Source organism: Suricata suricatta, chromosome 4 (assembly GCF_006229205.1).
Source record: "Suricata suricatta isolate VVHF042 chromosome 4, meerkat_22Aug2017_6uvM2_HiC, whole genome shotgun sequence".
NCBI lineage: Eukaryota > Metazoa > Chordata > Mammalia > Carnivora > Herpestidae > Suricata > Suricata suricatta.
In genome coordinates, this window is record NC_043703.1 from 41,914,200 (window position 1) to 41,930,700 (window position 16,501).

Here is a 16,501-nt window from a genome sequence, read left to right on the forward strand (position 1 = left end):
AGTGTGGCTTAACACTTCTGAAACTTTAAAAATCAGCTGGGTCAGCTCTGGGGAGAGCCTTGATGGTGAGAGGAAACTGAGTTCCCCTAAACAGTACAACAAAGAGCCTCCAGGAGATTCAGGATAGAAGTAGCAGTTTCAAGCCTGGGCTATACAGGAGGTGGATTTGTTTATTAAACTCCGAGCATGTGCTAGAGGAACAAGAATTTATAGAAGACTTCTTCAGGAACAAAAATTCTGCTGTGCCATTTCTCGCCATCATCATAGTGTATATGCATTCATCAGTGGGAACTAGCAAAGCAGCAATTTCTCCACCAAACTTGCTCACCGGTGTCCCATTCCTACACACTTCTGCCGATTGTCTCTCTCCAACCCAGCAGGCCTAGGCAGGAGTTTTGAGCAGCTGCAGGTCCCATCCTGCAGTGGACTGGCACAGAATTACATTCTCCTATGGACATGCTCCACCCCCAACATTGTGATAGGAGTTTTCTAAGTGGCTCCAGGTCCTATCCCACAGCAGACTGCTCAAACTTTCTAACTCTGAGCACCCTACCTCCATGTTCTCCTACAGAACTGCCCCCTCCAATAAACCTTTGGCTGAAGCCCAAAGTGGTGCTACAAGCCTGGCAGTCTGCGAAAGAGCCCTGATCAGCATCACTCCAAAGTGATTCTTGCCCTAGGAAAAGGGGAAGATAACCACATACACCAGTCCCACTGTGGTCCCTGCAGGGAGCTGAGGGAAGAACTCTGGTCCGATTTCAGGCCTCTCCCACCAAAGTTTCTCAGGGCACAACACTGGGAAAGAGCCCTGTAGCTTGCTACTCTTGCATCTCTGGCAAATGCCTGGTCGGATTCAATTCTAGCCTAAGGTGGTCCCAGACTGGCCCACTAATAACCGATGAACAAACCCTACCAACAATAGGCATTGAAAACCATTCAAGATGACAGAATTGAAGACAAACATGCCTTGGTCACAACAGTAGAGCACACACAACACATATAGGAAACACCCCTCAAGTGCCAGGTTCTGGTGAACAGGGGACATTGTACTTCAGGGCACTGCAGGGCCTCTTCTTCATAAGGCCACTAGTTTCAAGAGCAGAAAACATAACTGACTTTCCTAACACATGGAAACAGACACAGAGAGACAAATGAGGCGGCAGAGGAATTTCTGAAATTCTGAAAGAAGTCATCAAAATATACATGGAAACAACTGCAAATGGAAACAAAATGGTCCAAATCTTTTGGGTAACAGCAATAGCTACTCAAAGAGGGAAGTTTATAGGAATATAGACTTACATCAATAAGCAAGAAAAATATTTTTTAAAAAACCTAACCTTACTCCTAAAAGAGCTAGAAAAAGAACAGAGATGACCCCAAACCAGGAGAAAAAAAAAGCAATGAAGATTAGAGCAGGAATAAATAAAATAGAAACTAAAATAATAATAGAACAGATTAAAAAAAAAAACAGATCTGGTTCTTTGAAAAGATCTACAAAATGTATAATTCCAGCCAGATTGCCCAAAAAGAAAAAAAAAAAAGAAGAAGAAGAGGAAGAGGAAAGAGAAGAAGCAAGGAAGCAGAGCAGAAGCAGAAGAATGAGATGAGGAAGAGATGAAAGAGAAGGAAAAGGAGGAACAGGAGAAAAAGGAGGCAGAGAAGAAGAAGAAAATTTGAACAGAGTAATTACTAGCAATAAAATTGAATCAGTAATCAAAAAATCCCAACAAAGGGGAGCCTGGGTGGCTCAGTTGGTTAAACATCCAACTTCAACTGAGGTCATGATCTCATGGCACATGGATTTGAGTCCCGTGCTGGGCTTTATGCTGACAGCTTAGAGACAGGAGCTTGCTTTAGATTCTGTGTCTCCCTCTCTCTCTACCTTTCCCCTGCTTGCTTACTCTCTCTCTCTTTATCTCTCTAATATAAACATTAAAAAATTTAAAAAAAACACAACTCCCAACAAAGTCCAGGGTCAGAAAGCTTCACAGGTGAATTCTACCAAACATTTAAAAAAAAGAGTTGATACCTATTCTTCTCAAGCTATTCCATAAAATAGAAAAGGAAGAAAAGCTTTCAATTCATTCTGAGGACAGCATTACCCTAATATCTAAACCAGATAGAGACACGATAAACTATTGGGACTACAACAAAATTAAAACTTTTGCAAAGCAATTGAAACAACCAACAAAACTAAAAGACAACCTACTGAATGGGAGGAAATATTTGCTAATGACATTTCTGATAAAGAGGTAGTATCCAAAACAAAGAAACATCTGATACAACTCAACACCCTAAAAATAAATAATCCAGTTAAAAATGGGTAGACCATATGAACAGACATTTCTCCAAAGAAGACATCCAGATGGCCAACAGACACATGAAAAGATGATAAACATCACTCTTTATCAGGAAAACACAAATCAAAATCACAATGAGATATCAACTCACATCTGTCAGAATGGCTAAAATAAAAACACAGGAGGGGTGCCTGGGCTACTCCGTAAATTAAGCATCTTGTTCTTGGTTTCAGCTCAGGCCATGGTCTCATTGTTTGTGAGTTTGAGCCCTGCATCAAGCACTGCACTGACAGCACAGAGCCTGCCTGTGATTTCTTTCTCCCTCTCTCTCTGCCCCTCCCTGGCTTGCACTCGCCTTCTCTCAAAAAATAAATAAACACAAGAAAATAAAAATTTTAAAAAACCGCAAAAGAAACAATGAGAGTTAGTAATATGTAGAGAAAAGGAAACCCTCATGCACTGTTTGTGGAAATGCAAACTCGTTGGAGCCACTGTGGAAAACCATATGGAGGTTCCTCAAAATATTGAAAATAGAATTACTGTATGAACCAGTAATTCCTCTACTGGGTATATATACAAAGAATATAAAAACACTAATCTGAAAAGATATATGTGCCCCTATGTTTACTGCAGAATCATTTCTAACAGCCAAATTATGGAAGCAGCCCAAGTGTCCATGTATAGATGAATGGATAAAGAAGTGGTATATACACAATGGATATTACTCAACTATGAAAAAGAATGAAATCTTGCCATTTGCAATAAGATGGATTAATCTACAGAGTATAATACTAAGCAAGATGAGTCAATAAGAGAAAGACAAATACCAAATGATTTCACTCCTATATAACAAAACAAATAAAGAAAAAAATAAACAAAAAATAAGCTCATAACTATAGAGAACAAACTGATGATTACCACAGTGAGATCAATGAGGGGCTAGGTGAAATAGATAAATGGATTAAAAGTACACTGATCATGATGATGATCGCTGAGCACATGTATAGAATTGTTAAATCACTATATTGTCCACCTAAAACTAATATAACACTGTATGTTAATTACAATTTAATTAGAATTTTAAAAAGCAATATAAAAAGGAGACAATAAGCAAGGAGTTCTCTGAGGCATGATGACCAATTTGTAACATGAACTTAAAAGGGAGGATATCGGGGCACCTGGGTGGCTCAGTCAGTTATCCGACTTTGGCTCAGGTCATGATATCACAGTCTATGGGTTCGAGCCCCACGTCGAGCTCTGTGCTGACAGCTCAGAGCATGGAACCTGCTTCAGATTCTGTGTCTCCCTCTCTCTCTGCCCCTTCCCTGCTCACTCTCTGTCTCTCTAATAAAAAAAAATAAAGACATAAAAAAATTTAATTACTTTAAAAAACAGAGGATATAGAATAAACTTCAAGTTCATTAAAAATTTATCAACAAGTTGGTGGAAGAAGTCCTAATGGTGAGAAAGAAGAATTATTGGGCTCTAAAAATATGCACTTATTTTCTGGAAATAGACAAGAAAAGTACAAAGACAACTAGGAATTTATATGCATAGAATCATTACCAAAAAAAGGTTAATAATTATGTAAGGCTTCTATTTCACATAAGATTTGAAAATTTAGTGTTTCTACTAATGTATATATAGTATATATAATGTATAATATATAACTAATGTATATATAATGTATAACTGTAATTAAATAAAGTAGGAAATATTGGTTGCTACCTGGTTCTAGATGTCTTTAATGACTTTAGGGTATTGTTATGCTTTAATACAGCTGCATGCTTATTTATTATGAATGAGCAAGACAGTGTGAAATTGTCTTCATCTAAAGGCAGGAGCAGTTAGGAACATGGAGGTCACACTTGGCTGTGGGATGTGGTGTCACCAGAAAGCAGCAGTGAGACAAGGTCAAACAGATTATGGAAAGCCACTTCCCATCTGCAGGTTACTATTTTTAATCTTAATGTCAGCACTCCTTTTTAAAAACCCACTACACTCTTTATAACTAATCTTAGTTCACAAAATCCTAAACAATATCTATATAAGGATAACTTTCTTTTTATGAAAGTTACATTTGTTTTGCCTAAAGATTATTCATCAGTTAGTTCTTGTCCTTCTGAAGCCTTGAGTAAGAAGACAAATACCCCCAAATATCTGCAAAAGTAGTTTTGTATCAAAAATTCAATGTAACACACTGAGTGTTCTGAGCCCAGCTGATAGTGGAAAATTGCCTTCTTCTGATGAAGTAATCTGCATCTCGATTTTGTCACCATGGTAAAAACAGCTTCCTCCAAATTGTTTTACAAGGAAATTGGTACTTTGGAAACAATGTTCTCTTTTCTTTAGAGAAAAATACATCTTTGGAAAATTATTTTTCTTTCAAAAAGAGCCTGCTGCTCAAATTTTCTTAAAATATATTCAATTATTGTTTTTAATTTCCTTTTTCAATTGTTGGTGTGAAAAGATATTTTAGTGTCATAAGTAGTCTATAATAAAATGAACATAGCAGACAATGATCTAAATCAGTAGAGTGTTTTTATATTAAAGTACTGATTTTGTATGTTGGAAAGTTTCTGAAAGTGAGAAGAGTCATTGATTAAACTGAATAACAACATATAAAATGGATACATGAAAAATGTATTTTCCTTAAAACAAATATTCACTTTCTTAGCACGTTTTATCATTTTTTAGCCTAAAATTATCTGGTAACTTAAGCACCCAAAGAGCTTTTGATTTGGCCAATGAGGCATAGCTATCTAGGGACAGAATCTGGCCTCCCAAGAAAACGTCGCCTGCTGTCCCCTGTCCCTTGCATTATAATGAGTCCTCTGAGTCATTCTGAGAGTTAAAACTGAGTGAACAATGAATCTACAAGTAATTTTTAGACCTCACTTTTTAGGCATTTTACAGCTCAAAATAAGACAGTATTATACAGTAAAGAGTTTGGCTTTGAAGTCAGACAGACTTAGACTTGAATATTGTCTCTGCCTCTCACTGACTTTGAGATTTCAGGACTTAATTAACTTCTGGGTCTTTGTTTTTTTTTCTGTAATAGACATTCAGTGAAAGGTACTCATCATTATCCCTGACCCAGTAAATGTATAGAAAACAAGAATATTGGCATGTGGTTGCTTCTATAGGAGAAAAAGAAACCCATGTAAAATGTAAAACATGGTGACTAGTGAGATAAAAGTAATATGAAAACAAATATGAAAAGTTAGACAAGACAACCATAGATTTTCTTAGTGTAGAATGTGACATTTCAAAGAGATTTGCAGAGATCAGTCAAGTCTTTAGGATTAACTGACACTTGAACTGAATCTTCAACAAATTAAATATTGAATAACAGTATCCTGAGTACCTGACACTGGAAATGGGGTTCAAAGTTTAAATATAATCAGCAGTTATATTCTAATGAAATGAATCATGATGTCCGATATGATGTTAAGTGAACAGAGAGGAAACGGTTGGTTAACACTCTGTGTTTGTGAATGTGTGTGTTGGTGGAGGCAGTGGGTACGTGTAATATAGCAAGAGTTAAGGATGAATGAATGATGGTTTACACTAAGATTCTGAGAGCTGAATTAAAGTTCACCCTTATAATCCTTTCATTTTTTGTAATACTTTTCTACATTTGTAATTTTATAAATGTGCAACTGTGTACTTAACACCTATATTCCCCAGTAAAACAAGATTCTAATCAGTTTGTATGTATTGCCTATTACTATTTCTACTAGCTGGAAACCAATGAAAAAGATTTTTTAAGTTTTAAATTTTTTAATTTATTTACTTTTGAGAGACAGAGAGAGACAGAGAGAGAGAGAGGGGGGGGGGAGGGAGACACGGAATCTGAAACATCTTCCAAGCTCAGAGCTGTCAGCACCAGACCCTACGCAGCCCTACCCATGAACTGTGAGAGATTATGACCTGAGCTGAAGTCCAGTGCTTAACAAACTGTGCCACCCAGGCACCCTCTCCCTGTGAAAAGTTTTAAGCCCATCCTTCATCTATCAGACGACCATTAATTTAGTAACCACAGTGAACAAGTATTGGGGAGGGGAGGGAAAGAACTTGCCATTCACGTGGAGCCTGTCTGTAGTTCACTCCTCTGTGGTAGGTAGGACCTTTTCAGGGTCAGCAGAGAGGCACTGATATTTTCACACCCTGCTCTCCTTTCTTATTCTGTTATCTAACACGCATTTCCCTCAACCTTTACCATCACAGATCCTTCAACCCTGATCTTTTTTGGTAGTGTACTAGCTGATAATACTGTTAGTCACTTTCCATATATCAAAGTAGAACGTAATTTCATGTTGTCTCTTTTTTAATGCAGAGTGACCACGAGATATACTGATTGAAAATCCGCCCACTGGGAGAATTTATCTTCTCAATAGGCTTTCAGGAACACTTCCGAGTCTGGCTAAGTAACTCTAGGGGAATTCAATACTGACTTTTATTAACATATTATAAGAGCTACTTGCTATAACATTTTCCCCTCCTTGGTCATCTCTCACAGAGAACATCCATGTTGCCATAGAAGGAAGAGCAATTATAGAAGTAGGCCAGTGGAATTTTGAATCATTTGCTTACAGAACTTTTTTAATGTTTTCAGAACACAGGAAACCCTATTTTGGAATATGCCACTTTCTCTTTTTTTAAGTTTTTAAAAAAGATTTATTTATTTTTTGAAATGAGAGACAGAGACAAAGCATGAGTAGGGGAGGGGCAGAGAGAGAGGGAGACCCAGAATCTGAAACGGGCTCCAGGCTCAGCTCTCAGGAGAGAACACAATGTGAGGTTGAATTCACTCACCATGATATCATGACCTGAGCTAAAGTGAGACACTTGACCAACTGAGCCACCGAGGCGCTCCGGAATATGCCACTTCTAACTGATGCTGCTGATTGTGCCCAACTTCATGGCATAGTAGGTCAGTTCACATTCATTTCATGATAGGAAGCTCTGTTCACAAGTTTATTTGGTATATCTTGTAGTTCAAGTCAGGACAGATTTGGAACTTTCTGTTATACAGATAAATAGGAATTTAGAAATCTAGTCCTATGTTTTGGTCCAAATCTCTTAGGATCTATTAGCCCCACCAAAGAATCCTCCCAAACAAAATGTTTTCATTAACTTTTTCAGCCTCTGCTGGATATCAAGGAGGCTTACTCTCTTTGGGAAAATAAAATATTCATTCTAGTAACCCCCAAACCTTAACATGCTCCCTGACGTCAGGCAGCCCATTTCAATAGCACCATCATTCACATTATCACCATTGCAGCATTTATAAAACATAGTGATGCTCTTTCACTGCATTTACTATTGTTCTTTCATGGGGCAAAATTATAGAGTTAGAGAAGATATATACCTCCAACATTCCTACTTAGATTTTGAATTCTAGCTTCTGATTCAATCTGGAATGTTTAAGCACAAGTTGCATGGTGCATTTCTTATTGTTTCTTAATCCATCATTACTGATTTTGTGGCAAAACCCTGAAATTAAAAGTTGATGACACTAAATGAAGACAGTAGGTTAGAATATCTTTGCTGAATTTACATTACTGAATGGATATCTGCAAAACATACCTGTATAATTTTTCTAAATTAATTTTCTCCATTATTCCATGATGCTCTTCAATCTTTCTCTCCTCAATAAATGGCAATATACTGCCCCAGGTTCTCAGACTAAATACCTCAGTGTCATTTATTTTTATCTTATATTCCATTTTATTGGCAAGTCCCATTGACTCTACTTCCAAAAGTTATCCTAAATCCAATCATCTCTTCCATTTATACTTGATTTTTTGGAAAGCAAAAATGGTGTGGCCTGAATAAGAGTGGAAATTCTCAGTTGATGATGTTCTTTTAGGATTCACAGCACTCCAATGATTTCACATGCCTAGAGAATGAAGCCTAAATTGTTACCACAGCTTACAAGGCCCTCCATCCCCTGGCTACTGCCTACCTCTTGAGCCTCATTTCTAGTTTTCTCTGTATTATAGTCTACATCAGCAACACTGTTTTTTGTATTATTTTTCAAGCTTCCCAACATTTCCCCCCTTATCTTCCCCAATGTTTGAAAGATTATTCATTCGCTAATATTTCCCGACCCCTTTGGTCTTTCAATCACTTAGGTCTCTGCTTAAATTTCACTTCAGAAAGGTCTTACTGATTACTCATCTAAAATAAGTCATCATTATGCCTATAGAAGCACTACATCACAGTGCTTCTTTCTCATCATGCTCCTACCTATGATTGTATTTTATCTTAATATTTATAGCACAATATATTTATTTATTTAGTATTGATAGTTTATTGTGTTCCTCCAGTAGAATGTAATCCTATGAGGTCAGATTCCTTTATGTCTTTCTCCTGCTATATCCTCAGACTGGTGACTGGTACACAGTAGAAACTCAAGAAAATATCTGTTGAATGACTGAAAGAATGAATGAATAAATTAGTAGTATAGTCAAGGGCAAACCTAAAAATATTCTGAATCAGTGCATGAGGAGTAGAATGGAAAATAAGGAACACAAAATATTGCACAAAAAGAATTGATGATTCTGTGAATGGGAGATATAAGGACAGAGAAAACAGTCCAAGTTATCTTACATTTTTTTGCCTATATTTCCAGGAGGATGATGGTGGCTTTATGTTGGGCATAACAACATTAGTTATGAATAGATAGATTATCATTTCACATGCATAAGTTGAAACGGAAGATTTGACATTGAAGAAAGATAAAATAGCTAATTGGGGAGGAATGAGATTCCTTTCAATAACTCAGAGTTCAATTAACCCTCTGAAAGCTAATCATTAAAAAAAAGAAGGAAAATATTTAATTTGTTCTGTTTACATAAACAACTTTCCTATAAACAGCATGCTCAGTGATACTAACATATCAAAACAATGAAACTGTCAATAGAGAAATTGATAGGATAAGAAAACAGATTCCAGAGAAGCAAAATTCAGCAGTATGGATTCATCACTGCTTAGAAATAAGAAATAATTTGAAGGAATATGAGAAATTTGGCCCCTTGATAGTGTTCTCTGCTGTGTGATGTAGGAATAATTTACTAGGCTTCTTCATAAAATAGATGAAATATCTCTTGAGGCTATCTGCTTCTCTATTCTTTCATACTATGGTCATCAGGCAAGCTTTTGATCAATAATTAATTTTCTTATATAATTCAAATACCAGGAAGTAAGCTGCCCTAGGTAGAAATATGATCACTAGAGTAAATTAATATATTGAAATTTGATTTATTTATCAATCTCTTGTGAGTTTAGTTAACATCAGCTCAATTTTTGGGTTGAGAGTTTAAAAATTCCAAGTAGTTGTAAAATTCAGTTTGTGGATTTTTAAGGATGAATATTTTATCTTGGATGTTAGGAAGGTGTTTACAGAATGCTCAGTCTAGCTATTTAAGCTACCCATGCCTAACTGTACATTTTCATTCCTATTTCAATAAATTATCTGACTTTCCACATATTTCAATCATGTAGTAGTTCTGGGTATTAATTTTGCTTAGAATAATTCATGACTTGTAGAACAACTATGAGAACTAAGATAATGGGCCTTGATAATAGTTTCGAAAGGAAAGGCCATATAACCCAGTAACTTACCATATCCAAGCAAATCAAATTTGGTGAAACTTAATGATGAACTTTAACCCTTTTTATTTTCCCCTTTTCCTTAGTTTTTCTTTGCAAAATAAGTGAAAAGGTAAGTTATTATATATAATACTAGCATATCCTTAAATTTTCATTATGAATCTTTTGTTCATAGACTTTCATTATGAGAAATGGTTTAGGAATTTTGTTTAAAAAATCATTTAGAATTTTGTCTGAACTGTTAGGATTTAAATGTTCAGTGTACAAATTTATTCGTAAAATCTCTACTATATCTTAAGTTCCTTAAAATGTATACTCTATTTTTGAATGAAACAAAAATTTAAAAAGTGTTTAGTTAGCATAAAACACATAAGTAAAGATTCAGTGTTAATGGTCTCAAAACCCTGTGTGTAAAGATAGTTTTGGCTGCAAACATTGGTACCTAACCTTGGCTAACTTGAGCAAAATTGGAAGGATGGGGCTAACTCAATGATCCAAAGGAGAAAGCCATAGAATAAGGAATCAGGGTAGACCTACAACCCCCCAAATATTTGACATCATATTATAAAATATGTTAAAATAAAGAGATATTGTTAATTTGCTTTTTATTACCAGTGGTAACACTTTGGAACATTTAATTTTCAGTCACTTAACCCGATTTTTAAAAAATTTGTTCCTCTGTTAATATCTATATTTTAAATCCATTTATGTTTTGAATAAAATGGTCATAAAAACAATATAATCTTAAATATATACCCTGTATGGTCCCTTATTACAAGGTGTTCATGATTTTTAGCTTTTGTGTGCTACAAAATGAAATAAACGAGGAGCAAATTACTATGCAATAGCAAATAGTGATGCAGCTGTGATAAATGTAGGTTGCAGATAGTGGCAATCAATAGTTTTAAGGAGCCATTTATTAACATGTAGCAGAAGAAAAGTACTGGATTAGGAAAATGAAAACAATAACTTGTCATTTCTCAAATGGGTTGTAATAATATAAAATATCAAAAGTAAAACCTCAATCATCACTATTGTTTCTTAAATATACTGTTAACAAAGGCACATCCATCAAATAACAATAACTAAAAATTATATGAATAAGGAATAATTGTAAAACTGAAATTTTATAGCAAATAAAACTGTAAAAACTTCCAAACCAATACATGACTTTTTCTCTCTTCATATTTACATATGTACATATATATGTATGGTGTGTGTGTGTATATGTGTGTGTGTGTGTGTGTGTGTGTGTGTATGTGTGTGTGTGTGTAAGCTTTAGGTAACTCCAAGTTACCATGGAGTTTACTTAAGCTAAGAGATTTATTCCTAGGTACTGTATGGTTTTTGGTGCAATTGTAAATGGGATTGATTCCTTGATATCTCTTTCTGTTGCTTTGTTATTGGTGTTTAGAAATGTAAACAATTTCTGTACATTGATGTTATATCCTGCAACTTTGCTGAATTCATGTATCAGTTCTAGCAATTTCTTGGTGGAGTCTGTCAGGTTTTCCATATAGAGTATCATGCCATCTGTGAAGAGTGAAAGTTTGACTTCTTCTTTGCCAATTTGGATGCCTTTTATTTCATTTTGTTGTCTAATGGCTGAGGCAAGGACTTCCAGCACTATGTTAAACAATAGTGGTGAGTAGACATCCCTGTGGTATTGCTGATCTCATGGAGAAAGCTCTCAGGTTTTCCCCATTGAGGATGGTATTAGCTGTGGGCCTTTCATGTATGGCTTTTATATTGTTAAGTTATATTCCTTCTAGCCAGACTTCTTTTTAAGGCTTATTTATTATTGAGAAATAAAGTAAAGGTGGGAGAGGGGCAGATAGAGAGGCTGACAGAGGATCAAAAGTGGGTTCTGTGCTCAGAGCAGAGAGACCGATACAAGGCTGGAATTCATGAAGTCGATTCTTAACCAACTGTGCTACTTAGGCAAGCCTATCCCAACTTTCCTGAGGGTTTCTATTAAGGGAGGATGCTGTATTTTGTCAAATACTTTTTCTGCATCTATTGATGGGATCAAATGGTCCTTATCCTTTCTTCTATTAATGTGATGTATCACGTTGATTGATTTGTGAATAATGAACCAACTCTGCAGCCCAGGAATAAATCCCATTTGGTCATAGTGAATAATTATTTTAATATACCATTGAATTAGATTTGCGAGTATTTTGCTGAGAATTTTTGCATCCATGTTCATCATGAATATTGGCCTGCTCTTTTTTAGTAGGGTCTTTTTCTGATTTGGGATTCAAGGTAATGCTGGCTTCACAGAATGAGTCTGGAAGCTTTCTTTCCATTTCTATTGTTTTGGAACAGCTTGAGAAGAATAGGAATAAACTCTGCTTTAAATGTCTCAGGCAATTCTCATGGGATGCCATCTGGCCCATGACTCTTATTTGTTGGGATATTTTAACAATCAATTCAATTTCTTCATGGTTCACATTTTCTATTTCTTCCCTTTTAAGTTTTGGTAGTGTGTGGCTGTCTAGTATTTGTCCATTTCTTTCAGATTGTCCAGTTTGTTAGCATATAATTTTTTCATAGTACTCCCTAATATTTTTTATATTTGTGGTGTTGATGTGATCTCTCCTCTTTCATTCATTATTTTATCTATTTGGGTCCTCTCTCTTCTTTTTGAGATGTCTGGATAAGAGATTATCAATTTTGTTTATTCTTAAAAAAATCAATTCTTAGATTCATTGATCTCTTCTACTGATTTTTGGATTCTGTATTGTTTATTTCTGCTCTCATCTTTATTATTTCTCTTCTTCTGCTGGCTTTGGTTTTCTTTGGGGTTGCCTTTCTAGGTTTTTTAGGGTTATATATTTGAGAGCTTTCTTGGTTCTTGAGATATGCCTGAATTGCAGTGTATTTTCCTGTTAGGACTTCCTTTGCTGTATCCCAAAGGGTTTGGATGGCAAATGAAAGCATTTTCATTCACTTTCATATATTTTTAAATTTCTTCTCTAATTTCCTGGTTGATCCATTCGTTCTTTAGTAGGATATCTTTAATCTCCATGTATTTGGAGGCTTTCCAGATTTTTTCTGTAGTTGATTTCAAGTTTCATAGCAATGTGATCTGAAAATATGAATGGTAAGATCTCAGTCTTTTTATATATTTTTGAGGGCTGTTTTGTGACCCAGTATATGATCTATTTTGGAGAATGTTCCATGTACACTTGAGAAGAATGTATATTCTCCTTTTGGATTAAAAGTTCTCCCTCCTACACTGTTGGTAGCAATGTAAACTGGTACAGCCACTCTGGAAAACAGTGTGGAGGTTCCTCAAAAAACTATCCATAGAACTCCCTTATGACCCAGCAATAGCACTGCTAGGGATTTACCGAAGGGATACAGAAATGCTGATGCATAGGAGCACATGTATCCCAATGTTCATAGCAGCAATGTCAACAATAGCCAAAACATGGAAGGAGCCTAAATGTCCATCACCTGATGAGTGGATCAAGAAGATGTGGTATATATATACAATGGAGTACTACATGGCAATGAGAAAGAATGAAATCTAGCCATTTGTAACAAAGTGGATGGACCTTGAGGGTGTCATGCTAAGTGAAATAAGTCAGGCAGAGAAGGACAGAAACCATATGTTTGCACTCATAGGTCTAACAGGGGAACAGGAGAAACCTAATGGAGGACCAGGGGGAGGGGAAGAGGGAAAGAGAGTTGGGGAGAGAGAGGGATGCAAAACTTGAGAGACTATTGAATACTGAAAATGAACTGAAGGTTGAAGGGGAAGGGGGAGGGGGGGAAAAGAGGTGGTGGTAATGGAGGAGGACACTTGTGGGGAAGAGCACTGGGTGTTGTATGGAAACTAATTTGACAATAAACTACTTTAAAAAAAAGTTATGATTATATCTTTTAGGTCCATCTGGTCCAATGTGTCATTCAGAGCCATTGTTTACATATTGATTTTCTGCATAGATGATCTGTCCATTGCTATAAGTCGAGTATTAAAGTCTCCTACAATCACGGTATTATTATCTATACATTTCTTTATGTTTGCGATTAATTGATTTATATATTTGTGTGCTTTCATGTTGGGAGCATAATTATTTACAATTGTTAGCTCTTCTTGATTGATATACCCCTTAATTATGACATAATGCCCTTTTTCATCTCTTGTTATAGTCTTTGTTTTAAGATCTAGTTTGTGTGATATAAGTATAGCTATTCCAGCTTTCTTTTGTTATCCAGTAGAATGATAGATGGCTCTCCATCCCCTCACTTTCAATCTGCAGATGTTCTTAGGTCTAAAATGAGTTGATTATAGGTAGGATATAGATGGATCTTGTTTCTTTATCCATTCTGATACCTTATGTCTTTTGATTGGGTCATTCAGTCCATCTACATTCAGATTATTGAAATATATGGATTTAGTGTCACTGTGTTGTCTGTAGATTTCATGCTTGTGATGATGTCTCTGGTCCTTTGTAGTCTTTGCTGCTTTTAACTCACAGAGTCCCCCTCAGAATCTCCTGAAAAGCTGACTTAGTGGTCGTGAACTCCTTTAGCTTATGTTTGTCTGGGAAAGTCTTTATCTCCCCTTGTATTCTGAATGAAAGCCTTGCTTGATAAAGGATTCCCATTCAGTACATTGAATATTTCCTGCCATTCCCTTCTGGCCTGCCAAGTTTCAGCGGACAGATCTGCTACTACCCTTATATGTCTACCCTTATAGGTTAAGGCCAATTTGTTCCTAGCTCCTTTCAGAATTCTCTTTACCTTTGTATTTTGGCAGTTTCATTATGATGTATCATGGTGTTGGCCTGGTTTTGTTTGTTTTAATTTTGAATGGAGTTCTATGTTCCTCTTGGACATTGATATCGGTTTCATTCCCCAGATTAGGGAAATTCTCAGCTATAAGTGCACCAAGGACCATAAGATTTCTAGGAATAAACCTAACTAAAGAAGTACACCAAAAACTATAAAAAGCTAATGAAAGAAATTGAAGGAGACACAAAGAAATGTAAACAATTCCATGCTCATGGATTAGAAAAACAAATATTGTTAAAATGTTGATACTATACAAAGCAATATTCTTCACAGAGCTAGAACAAACAATCCTAAAATTTGTATAGAACCATAGAAGACTACAAATAGCCAAAGTAATGCTAAAAAAAGATATCTAAAGCTGAGACATCATAATCTTGTACTTTAGTCTGTATTACAAAGCTGTAATCATCAAGATGGTATGGTATTGACACAAAAACAGACACACAGAGCAATGGAATAGAGAACCCAGACATAGACCAACAAATATATGGCTAACTAATCATCGACAAAGCAGGAAAGAGTATCCAATGGAAAAAGACAGTCTCTTCAGCAAATGGTTCTGGGAGAACTGGACATCAACATGCAGAAAAATAAAACTGGGCCACTTTCTTATACCATACACAATAATAAATACAAAATGAAAAACCTAAATGTGAGACAGGACACCATCAAAATGCTATAGTAGAAAACAGGCAGCAAACCCTTTTACTGCAGCAACTACCAAGGCTATGGTACCCAGATGACAGACTGACTGCCTGGAAGGACCTCAGCAATGGCAAGAATGGAGTGGGTACATCGCCTTTGCACATCTCTCAAAGAGGCAGTTCGTGCAAGGATTAGCTGTTTTGACTTACCCAATCACCACTCATTTCTCCCATAAATTTTGAGTATGGTGATAGCATTATCTAGATTTGATATGATATAGAAGGCCTTACCTACGCTTCATGCTGAGGCCGTATAGTAAATCAGCCTTTCCCCAAAGCTCTTTTTTCTAAGGTGAACAGTACTTACTATCAATAAAATGGTATATTTTAATTGAAAAATAAAACAGAGAAACAGGTTATAATGTTTTCATGTAATACACAGTTGGTTCTTTAAAGAACAACTGTGACAAAAGCAGAAAGAATTATGGAATGCCGCTCTTGTGAACCATACAAAACACCAACATTTTGGATTGTTTAAAGGACATAATTTAAAGAAATGTCTCCAACACTGTTTGAAATACTGTAGTAGCCAGTCCAGTACACAGAGTTATACCTTAGGTGGGCATAGAAATGCAGTTCAGAAAAGAAAGAAATATCACACTGGTACTACTCAATTACTTCAAAATCACTGAGCCAAAAAAGCAACACTAAACTTCCATACTGATTTTACACAACTTCTATACAGTATCTAGACTTCAATCCAAGAGCGAAAGTTAAGAATATCCTCCCCTATTCTTGGTAAACAACTGCATGGTAAACTCAAATGGCTTCTGCTCCTGGATTTTATCTGGGAATGCCCTTTTTTAATTTTTAAAATACTACATTTTTTAAAAGTTAAATAAAGGGGAGGTTTGGCACTTTTCTTTTTTTTTCATAATATTTTATTGTCAAATTGTTTTCCATACAACACCCAGTGCTCTTCCCCTTAAGTGCCCTCCACCATCACCACCACCTCTTTTCCCCCCTCCCCCTTGCCCCTCAACCCTCAGTTCATTCTCAGCATTCAATAGTCTCTCAAGTTTTGCATCCCTCTCTCTCCCCAACTCTCTCTCCCTCCTCCGCTCCCCCTGG

At 36.1% G+C, this 16,501-nt stretch overlaps 1 pseudogene; it reads right to left on the reverse strand.

Moving 5' to 3' along the window:
* Positions 1-16,501, reverse strand: part of LOC115290558 — a 126,519-nt pseudogene that overhangs the window by 86,133 nt on the left and 23,885 nt on the right.